This window comes from Hordeum vulgare, chromosome 2H, assembly GCF_904849725.1.
Source record: "Hordeum vulgare subsp. vulgare chromosome 2H, MorexV3_pseudomolecules_assembly, whole genome shotgun sequence".
Classification (NCBI taxonomy): Eukaryota; Viridiplantae; Streptophyta; class Magnoliopsida; order Poales; family Poaceae; genus Hordeum; species Hordeum vulgare.
In genome coordinates this window covers 554,698,291-554,715,523 of record NC_058519.1, presented here as the reverse complement: position 1 = coordinate 554,715,523, position 17,233 = coordinate 554,698,291, and the positions used below count along the sequence as shown (strand labels likewise).

At 42.3% G+C, this 17,233-nt stretch overlaps 1 pseudogene; it reads left to right on the top strand.

Annotated features, from left to right (window-relative positions):
- The first annotated feature begins 8,260 nt into the window (after window positions 1-8,260).
- On the top strand, window positions 8,261-10,093 carry LOC123428637 (annotated as a pseudogene).
- The last annotated feature ends 7,140 nt before the right edge of the window (window positions 10,094-17,233 follow it).

Here is a 17,233-nt window from a genome sequence, read left to right as displayed (position 1 = left end):
ATCAATCACACTCCACGGCTAGCCGAATCCTTGGGTACCGTCCGTACTAACATCAATCCGGGGGGAGTCTTGTTTTACAGTTATGTTTTCAATTTAAGCATGGAACTGGGCATCCCAAATACCGACCCCTTTCTTGTGAATGACTGTGAATAAACACATGTCGAGGATAACACTCCTAGCATGAAAGATACCAATAGCCCTCTGTCACCATATGAGCAGTTCGGGCATGCAAAATAGATTTATTTCTTGAAGGTTTAGAGAATGGCACATGCAAATTTACTTGGAACGGCAGGTAGATACCGCAAATAGGTAGGTATGGTGGACTCTCATGGAAAAACTTTTGGGTTGATGGAAGTGGATGCACAAGCAGTATTCCCGCTTAGTACAAGTGAAGGCTAGCAAAAGACTGGGAAACGACCAACTAGAGAGCGACAACAGTCATCCAGATGCATTGAGTTTGACTAACATTGAATGCAAGCATGAACAGGATATAAATCACCATGAATACGAACATCATAGAGGCTATGTCGATTTTGTTTCAACTACATGCATGAACATGCACCAAGTCAAGCCACTTGAAACATTCAAAGGAGAATACCATCCTATCATACTACATCATAGTCATCTCAAAATCTATGTTGGCATTCAAGACAAATCATTATAAGCTCTGAGCTAAATAAGCATGGCATCAGAAACTATGATCTCTAAGTTGTCATTGCAAACATGGTTCTCTCACAACAAAGCTAAATCTGGGTTGACAAGCTAGTCATATTTACAAAAACAAAATAGATAGAGTTCATACCAGCTTTTCAGTCTTAGTCACTTCATCATATATCATCATTGTTGCCTTTCATTTGCACGATCGAACGATGAAAACGATAATAAGCGCATTGGACTAAGCTGAATCTGCAGGCAAACACAAAGGAGAAGACAAGATAATATGGCTATTTGAAAGCTAAACAGGTAAGCATGTAAGAACCACTAAGCATTGTAACCAATATCTTCTACCTTGACACAAAGAAAAAGAAAACTATTTACACGGGAAAGCTCCCAACAAGCAAAAGAAGAAAGAAAAATCTTTTTGGGTTTTCTCAAAAGGACACAAAACAAGAAAACAAGAGAATGAAAAGAAACTAGCATGGATAATACAGTGGCAAAGTGTAAACACCGGCTAACAAAATGAAAGCATAAGCATGAATGTAAAGTCGGTGAGAACACGTACTCCCCCAAGCTTAGGCTTTTTGCCTAGCTTGGTCTACTCCCATGGATGATCCTGGCGAAACCCAAAGTCATAATGAGTGTTATACGGGAGTGCTGCAGCCAGTGCCTGAATAGCTGTCTCGCGAAGTCGAGCAGCCGTCGCCTCCCTCTCATACTCCTCTGCTTCTCCTATGGTTATGTAGTATCTTCGTTTAACCTGAGAGTCAAAGAAAGCAGGAGCAGGAAGGGTAATATGGAAAACACGCTGCCAAGTTAAATATCAAGCGGTATAGAAGAGATCCATGATCTCTCTCAAGGAACGGGTAGCGTGTTAGAGCGACACGATCAAGGTAGGCTGTATGGAGAGGAGGGTCTTCTGGATGGCTGGATACTCCCAGAAAATTTGCTAAGCATGTAGCATAAACTCCGCCAAAGAAATCCCCCTCACTGGCATTTTTATTCAGCCTCCTTGCTATAACAGCTCCCATATTGAAGCTCATGTCACCTGTTACTGCGCTCTTAAGGTACTAAGGTCGGAAGCGCATAGGTGACAACGTGCACCCTTGCCGTTAATGCACCTACCTATGAAGAGGGCAAGGTAGTGCAAGGCAGGGAAATGGATGCTTCCTATGGTGGCTTGTGTGATATCTCTGGTTTCTCCAACAGTTATACTGGAGACAAAGTCTCTGACAGAAGACTTAGGAGGATCAATAACACTACCTCCATCGGGTATCTTGCAAATCCTATTGAAATCCTCCAGACCCACGGTATAGGATTTATCGTACAAATCAAACAGTATGGATGATTCATGCCCAGCTAAAAATTTAAATCTATGCACGAAAGAGACAGTGAGCATAACATACTGTTCACATTTATCTGAGAGGAATTCTTCTAACCCGGCATTGCGGACAAGTGCATCAAACTCATCCTTGAAGCCTGCTTTGATCATGAACTCATCGGAAGGCCATTCACATGGTTGCACCGGTGCGTCCCTTAGTTGAAAAGGTTCGGGCTCCCGAAAGGAGAGACGAGGACCCTTCTTACTTGAGGAACCACCATGAAACTTCCTCTTGAACATAATTTACTTTTGCTGAAATTTTGAAGTTCAAGAGAAAAGTGAATAAAGACCCACCACACCTTGTAGCAACTACTCCTACTAGTGCCTAGAGATCGTATCACGCGCTAAAACTACTTGGGACCAACTAAAATCAACTTTTATAGCTCAATAACAGGGTCACCAAGGCATCAAGAATTCGCGAAGGATAAAGCACTAGAGCAAAAACTAATTGGACCAATGGAGGAGTCACTTACCAAGGAGTAATTTCCCCAAAACAGTTTGGAGAATGGTGCTTTGAGCAAGGAGATCGAAAATCACAGCCAAATGAGCAAGAACACGGGTTTGAGCTGCGAAACAATTTTTTCTGAAGGTGGAAGAAGAGGCTGAGAGCTGGAGTGAGTGGAGAGGGTGCCTGTGGGCCCCACAAGCTTGCACCCCGACACCAGGGGGGTAGGTGGCGGTGGGGGGGCTTGTGGCCCACTGGTCAGGCCCCGTGACCAGCTCTCAGGCTCAGAAATTTTCAAAAATTCTAGAAAAAATCATACTAAATTTTCAGGACCATCGGAGAACTTTTATTTTTGAGGTATTTTTCTCCGGGACGCTAGAACAGAAAACAGGAAAAGATAAACTAATTCCATCATTTTTCTTCTAAGCAACAGAAAATGAAGACTCAAAACAGAGGTATGTGACTCTGTGATTCATCCGTTTCATGGTCATCACAAGAAATTCGTCAATGGGATTGATCAAGTCCTTATGACAAAACTTTCTCAAATCGCAAGAGAGAACGGAGAATTTTCGAATAGCCACTAAGTCACCTCAAGGGGGATATGGATCTCCCCAACAAGCAAATCATACTTCATCTTGACACGAGGAATAGGGCATTCAAAGCTCCCAATGAGAATTGATGAAGTCTTTTCGATAGCATTGATGCAATGTACTGGATATCGTTTCTTCGGAAAGTGCACTCTGTGCTCATTACCGTTGACATGGAAAGTGACATTGCCTTTGTTGCAATCTATAACAGCCCCTGCAGTGTTTAAAAAGGGTCTTCCGAGGATGATAGCCATGGCATCGTCCTCGGGAATATCCAAGATAACAAAGTCTGTTAAGATAGTGGTATTAGCAACCACAACAGGCACATCCTCGCAAACGCCGATAGGGAAAGCAGTTGATTTGTCGGCCATTTGCAGAGAAATTTCAGTGGGTGTCAACTTATCCAACTCAAGTCTACGATAAAGAGAGAGCGGCATAACACTAACACCGGCTCCTAGGTCACATAAGGCAGTTCTTACGTAGTTTCCTTTAATAGAGCAAGGTATAGTGGGCACTCCGGGATCACCAAGTTTCTTAGGAGTTCCACCTTTGAAAGTGTAGTTGGCAAGCATGGTGGAGATCTCAAGATCTGGTATCTTCCGTTTATTAGTCACGATATCTTTCATGTACTTGGCATACGGAGACATCTTGAGCATATCAGTTAACCACATCTGCAGAAAGACGGGTCTTATCATCTCAACGAAGCGCTCAAAATCCTCATCATCCTTTTTCTTGGATGGCTTAGGAGGAAAGGGCATAGGTATCTGAACCCATGGCTCTCCTTCTTTACCATGCTTCCTAGCAGTGAAGTCATTCTTGTCGTACTTCTTAGGTTGTGGATTATCAGGATTAACCGTAGGTTCAATCTCCACATCCTCATCATGGCTAGGTTGAGCATTATTATGAACATCGATGTCCACATTGTCACCAGGTTCGTGTTCATCACCTGATTGTGTTTCTGCATCAGACGCAGAAATATCATTAGGTTCTTCAGGTGTGACAGTATTTGGTGAACTGGCGTGCAGGTTTCTATCATCCTTCTTCTTCTCTTTAGGATGACTAGGTGTATCAGCATTGATTCCTTGAGAATCTTGATCAATTCTCTTAGGATGACCTTCAGGATACAAAGGTTCCTGAGTCATTTTGCCTCCTTTAGTAATGACTTTGACAGAGTTGTCATTTAATTCATTGAGCAAGTCATTCTCAGCTTTAAGTACTTGTTCTTCCTGAGTAGTAATCATAGAGGCATGTTTACTCAGAAGCTTCAGAGCATTGACATTTCTGTCTACACAAGCACTTAGATGGCTAAGCATACGAGCACTTTGTTCCAAATGTCTGCTAACATGATCATTGAAACTCTGTTGTTTGGCAACAAAGTTGTCAAATTCATCAAAGCATAGGCTAGCAGGTTTATCAAAAGGAATATCACTCTCATCAAACCTACGCAGAGAATTCACTTCTACTACATGTATCGGATTCTCGAGACCGTGGATCTCTTCGATAGGTGGTAGATTTTTGACATCTGCAGATCTAATGCCTTTCTCTTGCATAGATTTCTTGGCTTCTTGCATATCTTCGGGACTGAGGAATAGAATACCTCTTTTCTTAGGAATTGGCTTAGGAGGTGGTTCGGGAATAGTCCAAGCATTATCATTGATCAAGAGGTTATTCAGTAAGGTCTCGGCTTGTTCTACAGTTCGCTCCCTAAAAACACAACCGGCACAACTATCTAGATAGTCTCTAGAGGCATCGGTAAGTCCGTTATAGAGGATATCAAGTATCTCGTTCTTCTTGAGAGGGTGATCAGGCAAAGCATTCTATAGCTGGACAAGCCTCCCCCAAGCTTGTGGAAGACTCTCTTCTTGGAGTTGGGCAAAGTTGTATATTTCCTGCAAGGCAGCTTGCTTATTATGGGCAGGGAAATATTTCTCACAGAAGTAATAGACCATCTCCTGGGGACTACACACACATCCAGGAGCAAGAGAGGTGAACCGGGCTTTAGCGTCATCCTTTAGAGAGAAAGGAAACATCTTAAGGATATAGTAGTGGCGGATCTTCTCCTCATTTGTGAAAAGGTTGGCTATTTCGGATAGTTTGGCAAGATGGGCTATGACCGTCTCAGACTCATAACCGTGAAAAGGATCAGATTCGACTAGAGAGATTATCTCAGGGTCGACAGAGAATTCATAATCCTTATCGGTGACAAAGATAGGCGAAGTGGCAAACTTCGGATCATTTTTCATCCTAACTTCCCGAGATTTTTCCTTCCACTTGAAAACTAATTTCTCAGCGTCATAGGCATCCTTACACGCAAGAAAATCCTCAGCTATCTCTCCCTCCATAACGTAACCCTCAGGTATATCAGGCAATTCATATCTAGGAGAGCTAGATCTAGCAGGAGCAAAAGCACGTTCTATCTCAATAATATCGGTAGTATCAGAAGCATCACGAGCATTGGCAGTAACTCTAGCAATATGAGCATCAAGGAACGCTCCCAGTGGAACATCAGGCAAAGGAGTATCTCTAGCAGTATCAAGCATAGCATCATCAGGCAAAATAGCATCTCTAGCATCATCAGGCAAAGCAGTATCAAGCATAGCATCTCTAGCAGTATCAAGCATAGTATCAGGCATACTATCAAGCATAGCATCTCTAGCAGTAGTATCACAAGCATCATCAAGCACATGCGACATATCAAGATTTCTAGCAGGAGGTGATGTCGCAAGCTTACTCATAACTGAAGGTGAATCAAGTGCAGAGCTAGATGGCAATTCCTTACCTCCCCTCGTAGTTGAGGGCAAGACTTTGGTCTTCGGATCCTTCAGATTCTTCATAGTGATCAGCAGATATAAATCCCAAGTGACTCAAAGAATATAGCAATACCTCCCCGGCAACGGCGCCAGAAAAATGCTAACGTCAGCTGTGCTTCCCTGGCAATGGCTCCAGAAAAGTGCTGATCCTGCAATCTCTAGTGTTAGCTAGACAAATGCTTATAACAACTAACCTTCTCCTGCAACGGCACCAGAAGAATGCTGCTAGCACTCCCCGGCAATGAAACTGGAAGAATGTTGTTGATGGCCCACCAGCGCGTGGGTTCGCAGCAGTTTTCGAGGGTAGAGTATTCGACCCAAATTTGTAGGTAAGCCTTAGGAGGTGAGAGTATACTCCCAAGTATTAGCAGCTGAATGTGTCAGATTCAACCACACCTAAAAGATTAGTATCTGCAAGTACAATAGTGACAGCGAAGTAGCGGGTATCGGCAGTGTAACGAGCAATAGCAGTGGCAAGGAACATCAGTAGCAAGTGGCAACAGTAGCAAGCGACAGTAGTAGCAACAGTAGCAGCAGAGCAAGACAAGTAACAGCAGTAGCAACAGTAGTAGCACCAGAGCAAGACAAGTAACAGCAGTAGCAACAGTAGTAGCAGCAGAGCAAGACAAGTAACGACAGTAGTAACAATAGTACAAACTCATAGGCATTGGGTCGGTGATTTGTTTGGATGATATTCATCATGCAACAGCTATAACACGGAGAGATAAGTGGCTAGCTCCCGTTCGTCAATGTGATGTAGGCATGCATTCCGTGTGTCGTCATACGTGCTTAGGGAAAAGAACTTGCATGACATCTAGTGAACACATGAACTCCTCAAACTATGGTTATCACCGGGAGTGGTTCCGGTTATTGTCACTCCGGGGTTGCCGGATCATAACACATAGTAGGTAACTACAACTTGCAAGATCGGATCTAAAACACACATATATTGGTGACAACATAATAATGTCAGATCTGAAATCATGGCACTCGGGCCCTAGTGACAAGCATTAAGCATGACAAAGTAGTAGCAACATTAAATCTCAGAACATAGTGGATACTAGGGATCAATCCCCATCAAAACTTACTCGATTACATGATAGATCTCATCCTACTCATCACCTTCCAGCGAGCCTACGAATAGATTACTCACGAACGACGAAGAGCTTCATGGAATTGGAGAGGGAAGAAGGTTGATGATGACAATGGCGACGATTTCCCCTCTCCGGAGCCCAAGACGGACTCCAGATCTGCGCTCCAGATGAAGAACAGGTGGTGGCGGCGCCTCCATATCGAAAACGCGACGAAAACTTCTCTTTTTAGTTTTTCTGGGACGAAAGACAACTTATAGAGCTGGAATTGGGGGCGACAGGTGCGTGTGGGCCCCACAAGCCTGCCCACCGCCACGGCGGGGGGTGGTGGCGGAGCAGGGGCTTGTGGCCCACTGGCCCACCCCCTCAGGTGGATTCTGGCGCAGGTATTTTTTATATTTTCCAAAACTGCTCCCCATAAATTTTCAGGACGTTTGGAGAACTTTGATTTATGCACAAAAATAACACCAAGACAATTCTGCTGAAAACAACGTCAGTCCAGGTTAGTTCCATTCAAATTATGCAAATTATAGTCCAAAACAAGGCCAAAAGAGTTGGAAAAAATAGATACATTGGAGACGTATCAAGTAGTCATTAAACGCCTAATACTTTTATTTGAATATTTATTCTTAATAACTGACACAATCTCGTGCGACGGTAAGTGCCATCGGTTAGGTAACTGGCTCTTGATGCACGTCATGCACCGGCCAAGACCGGCCAAGACGTACTTTGGACACATCCCCACATCTACATGTCACAAGAACAACACAATGATTTTCTTTCAAAGCACAAATTAATACCATTAAGACCCCGATCAGAAATATTGTATAATTTTGTAAGAGTAAGCTCTCACATTAGTGGACAAATGGCTAGCCACAATTCTTGTTAGTGGCGGACCATTTTCACACAAAGCGATCATTATTTTTTCAAATATTGCTAGTGTCGGCTAAATTGATACGTAAGCTCTAAACTCTTAGTGCTCGCGTGGCTATTTTTGGACACGTCACAAATCTATTGTCCCAACACTACTCACCGTTTGGTAGATAGTGGTGGCGTTGAATTTATGTGCACGTTGTAGCTAACTAAGTAGTGCTGCCAGTTATTTTACGATGGAAATAATATTTCCACTTAAACTAGTATTTAAATATTATACTAGTCAAAAAATAACAAATATTTTATATTATATTTTTGACATCATTATTGCTACGAGATATAATTTGGCATATTTAATTATGTTAAGTCTTTCTTTAATCTTAATTAGTCTTTTTTTATTTTGGTCGTTATTATCCATGGCGTTGTATTTTAGGCCCGCGCCAGCAATGGCTCATATGAGTAAACTCCCACGCCTTAGTAAAAGACCTAAGTCATCGCCACCCTTTCATTTGAACTCCCTTCGATCAGCCGCCACCCGTCACCTCCTATGGCCAACAAGGTTCAATCCTCTTCTCCCCTCCCATTGCATCTCCTTCCTCTCCACTCGCACCTCCACCGTCCACGCATAATCCATATGTGAGATTCATATATAAGTTGATTTAGAATTGCTTTGTGTGGAAATTTTAGTACACACACACACACACACACACACACACACACACACATATATATATATATATAATGGATTGCTTTGTGTGATGTAGAATTGAAATTTGATTCCATGTATTGCTTTGTGTAGAAACCAAATTTTAATAGTGCATTTTGAGTAGAAATCTGATGTAGAATTTATTTATTTGTGTCTCCCTCCGTGGATTTTGTTTATTTATGTAGACAGTTACTAGTGTAGAATTATATTTAGCGTCGTAGCATTCGATTATACTTGGTATCGGTTCACTAGTCTAGAATTCGATTATATACTTAGTTTCAATATGTCTTGTGTATAATGACGCAACCACCACCATGTCTAGAATTCAATTATATACTTAGTTTCAATATGTCTTGTGTATAATGACGCAACCACCACCATGTTAAGTGTGCAAGTCAAGGTGCACAACCAGCCTTGAAACTGCCACATTGTTTGGCATTTACTTCCAGAGGTGTTTTGTTCTTGCAGTGATAATAAATTATATGAACCTTCCAATAGTTTGTTCTTTTATTTTTGTTGCTATTTCCACTAATGCATTGTATTTTTTCTTACACCGATCGTTCCTTGCAATGTTAGATTGGATTTCTTGAGCTCATTAGTGGAGACATTATCATCTTTAACTGAGATTGGAGGAGATGAATGGGATCATTTCATCGCCCGCATGCATCTCACTTGGGGTGAATTGATCAAATTCTCCTTGAGAAGACAAACTCCAAGGCTAGCCGTTATCTATCTCAACTCGGAGGAAGAAGATAAGGACCCACTTCATGAAGCACTATATGCCTAAAGAATGACCGGACTCTGTGAAGATGAAACAGACAAGCTCTGGGAAAAACTTTCGCCACGTGATGACTACGTCGAGATGCCATTCGTGACCCGCGTGACACGATCAATGGTTAACCATCATGTCATGGTATGTTACTTATTAGTGTACTAACTTGATGATACGCTTAGTCTGTAGAATTTGATAATATGCTTAGGATGTAGAATTTGATGATATGCTTAGTGTGCTAATGTGCTTATAGTATAATAATATGATATGCTTAGCATATTAATGTGATGATATGCTTATAATATAGTAATGTGATATGCTTTAATAATGTGGTATATTGATTATAGTGTAGTAATGTGATGATATGCTTAGTGTAGAATTTGATGATATGCATAGTGTGTAGAACTCGATGATATGCTTAGTATAGTAATGTGATATGCCTAGTATATTAATGTGATGATATGCTTATAGTGTAGTAATGTGACATGATCATCATATTTGTTTTTTCAGAAATTACCGAAGAGGCTATGTGAGAGTTGTGGCATCGAGCCGGATGAAGCAGGCATTGCTAGACTACGCATTACCACAAGGGGCTCTATCACCACTTGTACTTACGCGGTGGACACGGACGGTCGCACTATCTTCAGTGCGGCTGGATGAAGCAACTTTCTTGCTCGCAAGAATCTTCGGGCTGGACAGACCGTCTTAGTCGCTATCAGAAACACCACACGCCATGACTTGAGGATGATGATCGCCATCGACCTCTTGTAAAGCTATGATGATCGTCATCGATGTGAAATGAACTCCTTAGAAACTATGTTAGTTTGCTCGTATTTGTGAGGATTGTCGTTTATTAAATTGCTACATAGCTATAGCCTTTTTTACCACATCATAACTAGTCTTTTCGGCCCTACTGTCATACCCATGCCTACTTTTTGCGGGTGATATCCATGCCTATTTTTAATACTAGTGTTTACACCCCTAAACTTGCTAAAGGTCGAGTTGAGAATTGAAATTTAATTCGTTAACAAAGACTTGTAAACGACTTTGTCATATTGCACATCCTCATTGGTTCGATAATTCAAGGCCACTCCTTGGGAAAAGGCATTGAACCTTCGCTACCGAAACCGAAACACAAAGGGCATCATGGTGTCGGCGGCGAGAATGGGTAATGACGGCGGCGGGAAGGGGTAGTGGCTCGGGTGGGAGAGAGAAGTGGCCGATTTTTTTACTCTAGGAGGCGTTGGTCGAATATATTTGAGAAGAGTTTGGCTGCTTTTTGTTGCGAGCTCTTACAATTGTTACTCCTCCAATGGTTTGAGCCGTCGTCTAGATGCAGTTAGCTTCTCAAAATGAGGAGTTAAAGATTTTTAAAGAATTGGTTAGAGATGTTCTAACCATGACCAACTTCCAACCGACAAATCCGTTAACCGAAATAGAATAAGGGGAGAAAAGACTTCAAATGTTGGATATCCTATCATGTGCTTCCATTTCAAAAGAGAAATAAATGTTTTAGATCCTATCTTTTGTCTCCGTTTCGAAAGGATTTTTGTTTTTTTTGGATCGAATAGGTGATTCCACTCGAGAGAGTGGTGTGAGCGCAGACGCTATGTGATCTGTGATCCCACCGTGGAACTATATAGCAAAAACAATAACTGTACCATGGTGGATTTGATCTTCACGAGCGATGAACGAGCAAACACAGCGGTGCCACCACCCGTGCCATACTAGATTTTGCCAGCCAACGCCGACGACGTCATCCCGGAGAAGTAATCTTAAAGCAAGTGAGTAAAAGCAGCAGGCCCACCACCTCATCCATTTCAAGCTGGTCAAGGACAATCAAGTTCGTAAACTTTCAACCACACCAAAACAGTTTCCCAATCACGCAGAAGAAAAAAGTGTGCCAGCCAGCTAAAATACTACTCCCTCCGCTTCAAAATAAATGTCTTAAGCTTAATACAATTTTGTATTAAAGCTATTATAAAATTGAGACAATTATTTTATGACGGAGGAAGTACTACATATTACTTACTCGTACCATTTACTTACTCGTACTATTTACCGACCAATCAAGACAAGATTTTACCGACCGCAAATGAAAAAAGAACAATTTTGTGCAGTAAAACATGAGAGTATCGGTGACAAACTGTATCTCGGAGCAATGCAATGTTGCTCCGAGGTCGTGGTTAGTCGAGTTTGTAACATTGACAAACTCCCTCGAAGAATCGAAATCCATGGCTTCAGGACACTGGGTACGCTGCTCAACACGAACTGCCAGCTTCATTTTGACATCAAGAATGAATACTAGACTACTGTACGACGCAGCGCACGCTCACAGCTTGTGAGGTCAATCACCGAAGCCAGCAGAACACGATCGCCCCGTGGTCACTGGTCAGACGTCAGCTCAGCCTAGAGGAAACAGGGGAACGGCACCGCCGAGCAATCCATCCATAATCCATTGCCCCTTGTCGTTGCCGTTCCTGAAAGGCACCGCCGGTGAAGCGCTCACGTCTCGCTCGCTCGATGGAGTATGTCGGGGTCAGTTCCGGCCGAGGTAAACTTGCAAGGCAGGAAACGTCGGCGCTTTACTCCACTCCACTCAACTCCACTCATCCTTCCTTCCGCCGTCTGGTGCCGGAATAAAAAATGGCGAGTGGCGGTCAGGGATCGCACCGGCGACGAAACTCGACGAGCGCAGCAGCCGCCGCAGCGGAAGGCGCGTGGTGGATGGATCGACGCGCGCGCACGCGGTCGCGAGCAGGGGGAAAATATATGAGAAAGTATAATAATATAGCCAGCTGCTGGCTATAAGTCATTGTCATGTTATCTATAGTTTATTTTATAACCAACATGTATAATAGTTTATTGTAAATGTGTATTATTATTTTTATTATATGATCCATCTTTCATACTCACGAAATGCCTAGGTGCACGTGTTAAAACTGGCTCTTAGCTAAGAGCCCGCTTACCTTCATTCTCCTCTTCTCTTTCCTCTAACTAAACAAAAATATGTTAGTATATTTCTTATATCCAGCTGACTCAGCTTTATTGTACTGCTCTAAGGCGGATTTCATCGTCTCAGGTGGCAGAAAACAGAGCCGACAGCGCGTGTTGCCGCCAGCTTCACCTGAACTGAATCTGGGGTGAAAACAGACGGCCGACCGCGTTAACCAAAATGGCACACTGACGATAACGTGTGTTCATCATACGTTCATGCATGTGCCAACCATAATCCATTCTAATGGTGGTTAAACAAACAGATAATGGCATCATCGCAAACCTGGGGATGAACTCAAAGCATTTACCTCTACGCGTCGGACCTGCCGGAGCACTCAAACCGCAACCACCGGCTTGAAGTCGCACTCGAAAAGCGCCGGATTGCCCGTATCTTGAGTAGACAGCGGACAAGCAGCGCTAAGCTACGAAGTGATGACCGTACAGCGCGGAGGTTGCGATCGATCCTTGTAATCACTAGAGCGTCGAGGGCTCGCGTTGCTGCGCCCGTCCATTTTGATATTATAATATTAGTGATTGATGCAATTATATCTAAATGTACTAATTTAATCATCATATAATCATATATTATATTTTTGAGGGTAGTATATAATATAACCTATGAATCATGTTCTTTTTATCAGAAATTCAACTGTAGGTGTGTGCATCTCGTGAGCATATTAGTTATTGGTGGAAAACAAATAGTTAAGCTGATTATTATACTCCTAGTAGTCTCGTAAAAAAAAAATTATACTCCTAGTAATATGTTTAGATGTTAAGAAGGTTGGCAATAGTTTGATTTTGTATAAGAATAGTCGCTTCTTTTGGTTTTATTGGGTCCCCATGTATTAAGTGTCAAACTTTGATCATAAATTTAAATAATAAAATATATAATATATGTCAATATTCTTTTAAGTACAAATCTAATGGTATACAGTTTGTAGCATACAAATCTAGATGATCAAATTTGACTAAAAATACAAGGGGGGATAGGGGAGGGGGAGCAAGAGAGACCAAGTAAGATTATGAGCATCTTCTCAAAAAAAGGAAGATCGCGAGCACTACATGGATATAACTATAACAGCCAACAAAACGGTTGTCAAACACATTTCCTGTAAAACCATAAATCACAGCGCTACAGACTATCTAAATGCAGATATTAATATACTCACGACAATCTAGGTATAACTCAGGTGATTTCTACTCCTACTTAGTGAACTTCTGCTTTTGAAAGACATGGGTGTGCCTTCTTCCTGTATTCCGTAATCATTGTATGTTCAGATTAACAACAAATTTTGGCGACAATAATTATAAGCAAGGAATGAGGAGGAAACAAAAAATAATAATTACACGTTCTATTTTTATATCCATACCTCAAGAGTTATGCGTCGATGGATAGGGTTTCCTACCACATAACATATAAAGATAAGTAACTGAACAAACTATCGGACAAAGCTTGTACTTAAACGATAGAGTGAGACATGGCTTTGTAACAAGCATAGCAGAAGGAACATAAATTGACAGATCTGAAACCACCCTTTTATTTTTTATTTGTTAATAAAGTGTTTTTTTTGCTTCATTTTCAATAGCTCTGTATAGTTTCAACCATTCATGTATTAAGTTTTTTTTTAAATATCATCCGACATCACACTTGTGGTATTATACATCACATCAAGATTCACGTCATAACATAATGAACCATAAAGTGATTTAATTTGAATGGAAAATGAAGAATACAAGCATTCATATTGCGCAAATTACCAGGTTGCCGACATTTTGATTTTATCCAAACCGACTCAACTTACTTTAAGTTAAGGAGAAAAATAGAACAATGGCACTAACATTTTGTTTTTGTATATAGAAACCATTCAACTTACTGCCACTAACCATACTATAATTAGCGGATCCATTCATCCAATCTGTTTCCCCACGAAGGCAAATTAATAATGTGTGCAACCGAATAGGGGGGCTGAACCCTATTTATCAAACAAAGCTTAGTGGAGTCAAACTCATCTCATAGCTCTAGCTGTATTCTGGATATATTACCTGGGGTGATGCACAACGAAACTGAACCTTGCAATCTAGTAGCTGCAGTAGCTTCTGATTTACCTGCTCGGACTTCAGCATCCGCGCCGTGAAAATATACTTAACAGGTCATAAAAATAAAAATGGGTGTACATCATGTTCATCCTACGCGGATCCGGTCACAGGTACTAATCATTTGTTATACTCAGTCTGGTCAGCATCTGCCACCTGAATTCCATTGCGTCCGCTGCAAAAATTGAAATAGCATGGATTTTTGCCAGCTTTGCATTACTTGTAAAGGCCACTATCAAATAGAACAAGGATTAAGTGCAAAGACAAAGAGTACATAATGTACAAAAAAATGTTCAGCTTTTCATGTGAATTCACTCCATACAGAGATGTGCTCCTAACTAACATTCATGCTACATAAGGCCCCATTTAGTATATCTGATCAAAAGCCCAGAGCTAATGAACTCGACACTTACTCAAATTATGCTCCACCACCTACTCAAATTCCATTCCACCACATCATCTCTCCCGTTACTACATATATGTTGACCGCAATTATTCCTCTCCTCTGTCCATAATAACCATCTTCTCTCTATGTTCCTAACCCTCCAGATTGTGGCATGGACAAGATACTACACAGATGTTTGGTGTATCACAAAATGGGCGACACCTTATTGTAGTCCCACACATGTTTCACTGAAAATTTTATGATATGTTAGATCCAGCCCTACACGATAAATTGCTTTCCTATACTACTTCTCTACCCCAACTTCTAACTCTTCTTTTCTATGTTCAGAAAATGATTTCATAATAACATCCTAATTTAGAGTACATGTTTTGCTCTAATACGTAAAGCTAGTAAGAATATAGATTAGCCTGAAATCAATTGATGATTGACCAAAACTGAAGCAAAATCCTGAAAAAGAAACCAAGCACCATACAGTAGCAGTTAATAAAGAATTTCTTTGACAAAGCAAATGTACATTGTACACTCATGTACACGGTTTTACCTAACTGGTGGGGATTTTGTATAGCCCAATCTGATTAAGGGGTGGATTTTGGTGACCTAAAGCTTTGTGGAATATCTCCAGCATGAAACAATAGTCACCACCTGCGCGGAATAGGAATGGAAGGATATTAGCATGGATGGAAGAAGAGATACAGGAAAGGGGGAAACAAAGATAGAGGCCAACCTAATCGAGATTCAGTTTAAAAGAAAAGGAGCTACAACGGTGATTGAGAGGGAGAGGCGAGGGGGCATATATATAACACAGATCGAATAATTAAGATACAGATTTTTATGACATATGAATTATTTTTATCATCTGAAAATTAAGGGCCCCTCGTAAAACTATTGACAACACCCTCCTAAACTATAAATTAAAGTTGACAGTAAAGATGTTCACTGGTGAGAAAGTACAAACGAAGTTCAGAAGAATCAGTTGATGTCAATGAACTTCAGAATCTAAAGCGGCGATCCAGGACATACTCTTGGTCACATCAATTTGCAGTACCCAAACAAATTTTGAAGCAACACATTCATTGAAAAAAGCCATGAACAAAACAGAGCTAGGATGGAAGATCTCTGGCAGGGCATCCTCCTGATTGAAGTTGCTTGCGCATCCCTCGACTGTACGGATTGGGAGACGGCGACGGGCCAAAACGAGAAACGATGGGGGCGGCGTCCCTACAGACCGACAATAGGCGGTGGCGGCGGCTTCCAAGATCTCCGAGGCGAGGCCGTAGGAATGGCATGGAGTCACTGAGGGGAAGGGATAGGTGGCGCGAGGCGGCGGCGAAGAACCGGCGGGCGGCTGCCGGCGGCAAAAGGAAGAGGCAACGTGTGGAGCGTGCTCCAGCTCCGTTCCATATCATCCAGCTGCCTCCCTCCATCTCTCTCTCGCTGGCAGCAAATAGCGGCGCTAGGCCGAGATCAGGAAGAGGCCCGGTTTGGTTGATGCATATGCCGAGATCGTGGTCGTCGCCACTGCTGCCATCAATAACCTTTCTTTCTCTATTTTTCTCTCTGATCTAGGTCTATCCCTAGGCGCGACGAGAGGTCGGGGAAAGCGGAGCGGGCGTGGTAGGAGGGGCATCGAGCAGAATCACAACCGTTTGTTTGCGATCCGACGTTAACCCGCAACAATGAACGAGATGCATTCGATTCGGCCGCTGGAATAGCGGCCCAAGTACAGTAGGCCCAGGAACGGCCCAAGCGGGAGGTAATCGTGCATCAGACAGCTGATAACTATCAAGACACGGGATCCGACGACCAGAAACGCAAATCGCTGTCAAGCCTCGCTTTAGGTTCAGTTTTACTGTCCTTAATTGGCGGATCCCAAGTCCGGGGATCATAATTTCTGCGACCTACAACTGAACCCGCACATGGATATGGACACGCACGAGCGCATGAAGCGAAAGGTACTACGCGGTACGTGCATTAGGCCAAATGCACAATTCAAGAGGCAACAGAGGGGGCTGAATAGACCTAGCTGTACTTGGTTTCGGCTCACCGACTCGCTCAAGCCATCTGATCTGTCGATTCAAGATTTCGGTTGGGGATACGATTCAACCGTGCAAGAGCAAACACAGGGTATTAGAGGCGATCTAAACGGACGAAAAGCGGATAAAGTGCGCTTCCACATTCTGAAATAATCGGATTGACCGTCTAACGGGGAGGTTGACCCAAGTGTGCCGGCATGCAAAAAAAATGCTCACACGAAATAAATTTAAAATAAACATAATTAAATATAAGCGATCAAACGTCGGCCAAAGTCCACTTAAACATAATTAAAACATTAAAGAAAAGTCTGCGCCCGCCTTCTGCCGCCTAGTACGCTGCCAGGGCAGCCTCCTCCGGCATGTGCTGGGGCTGCGGCATTG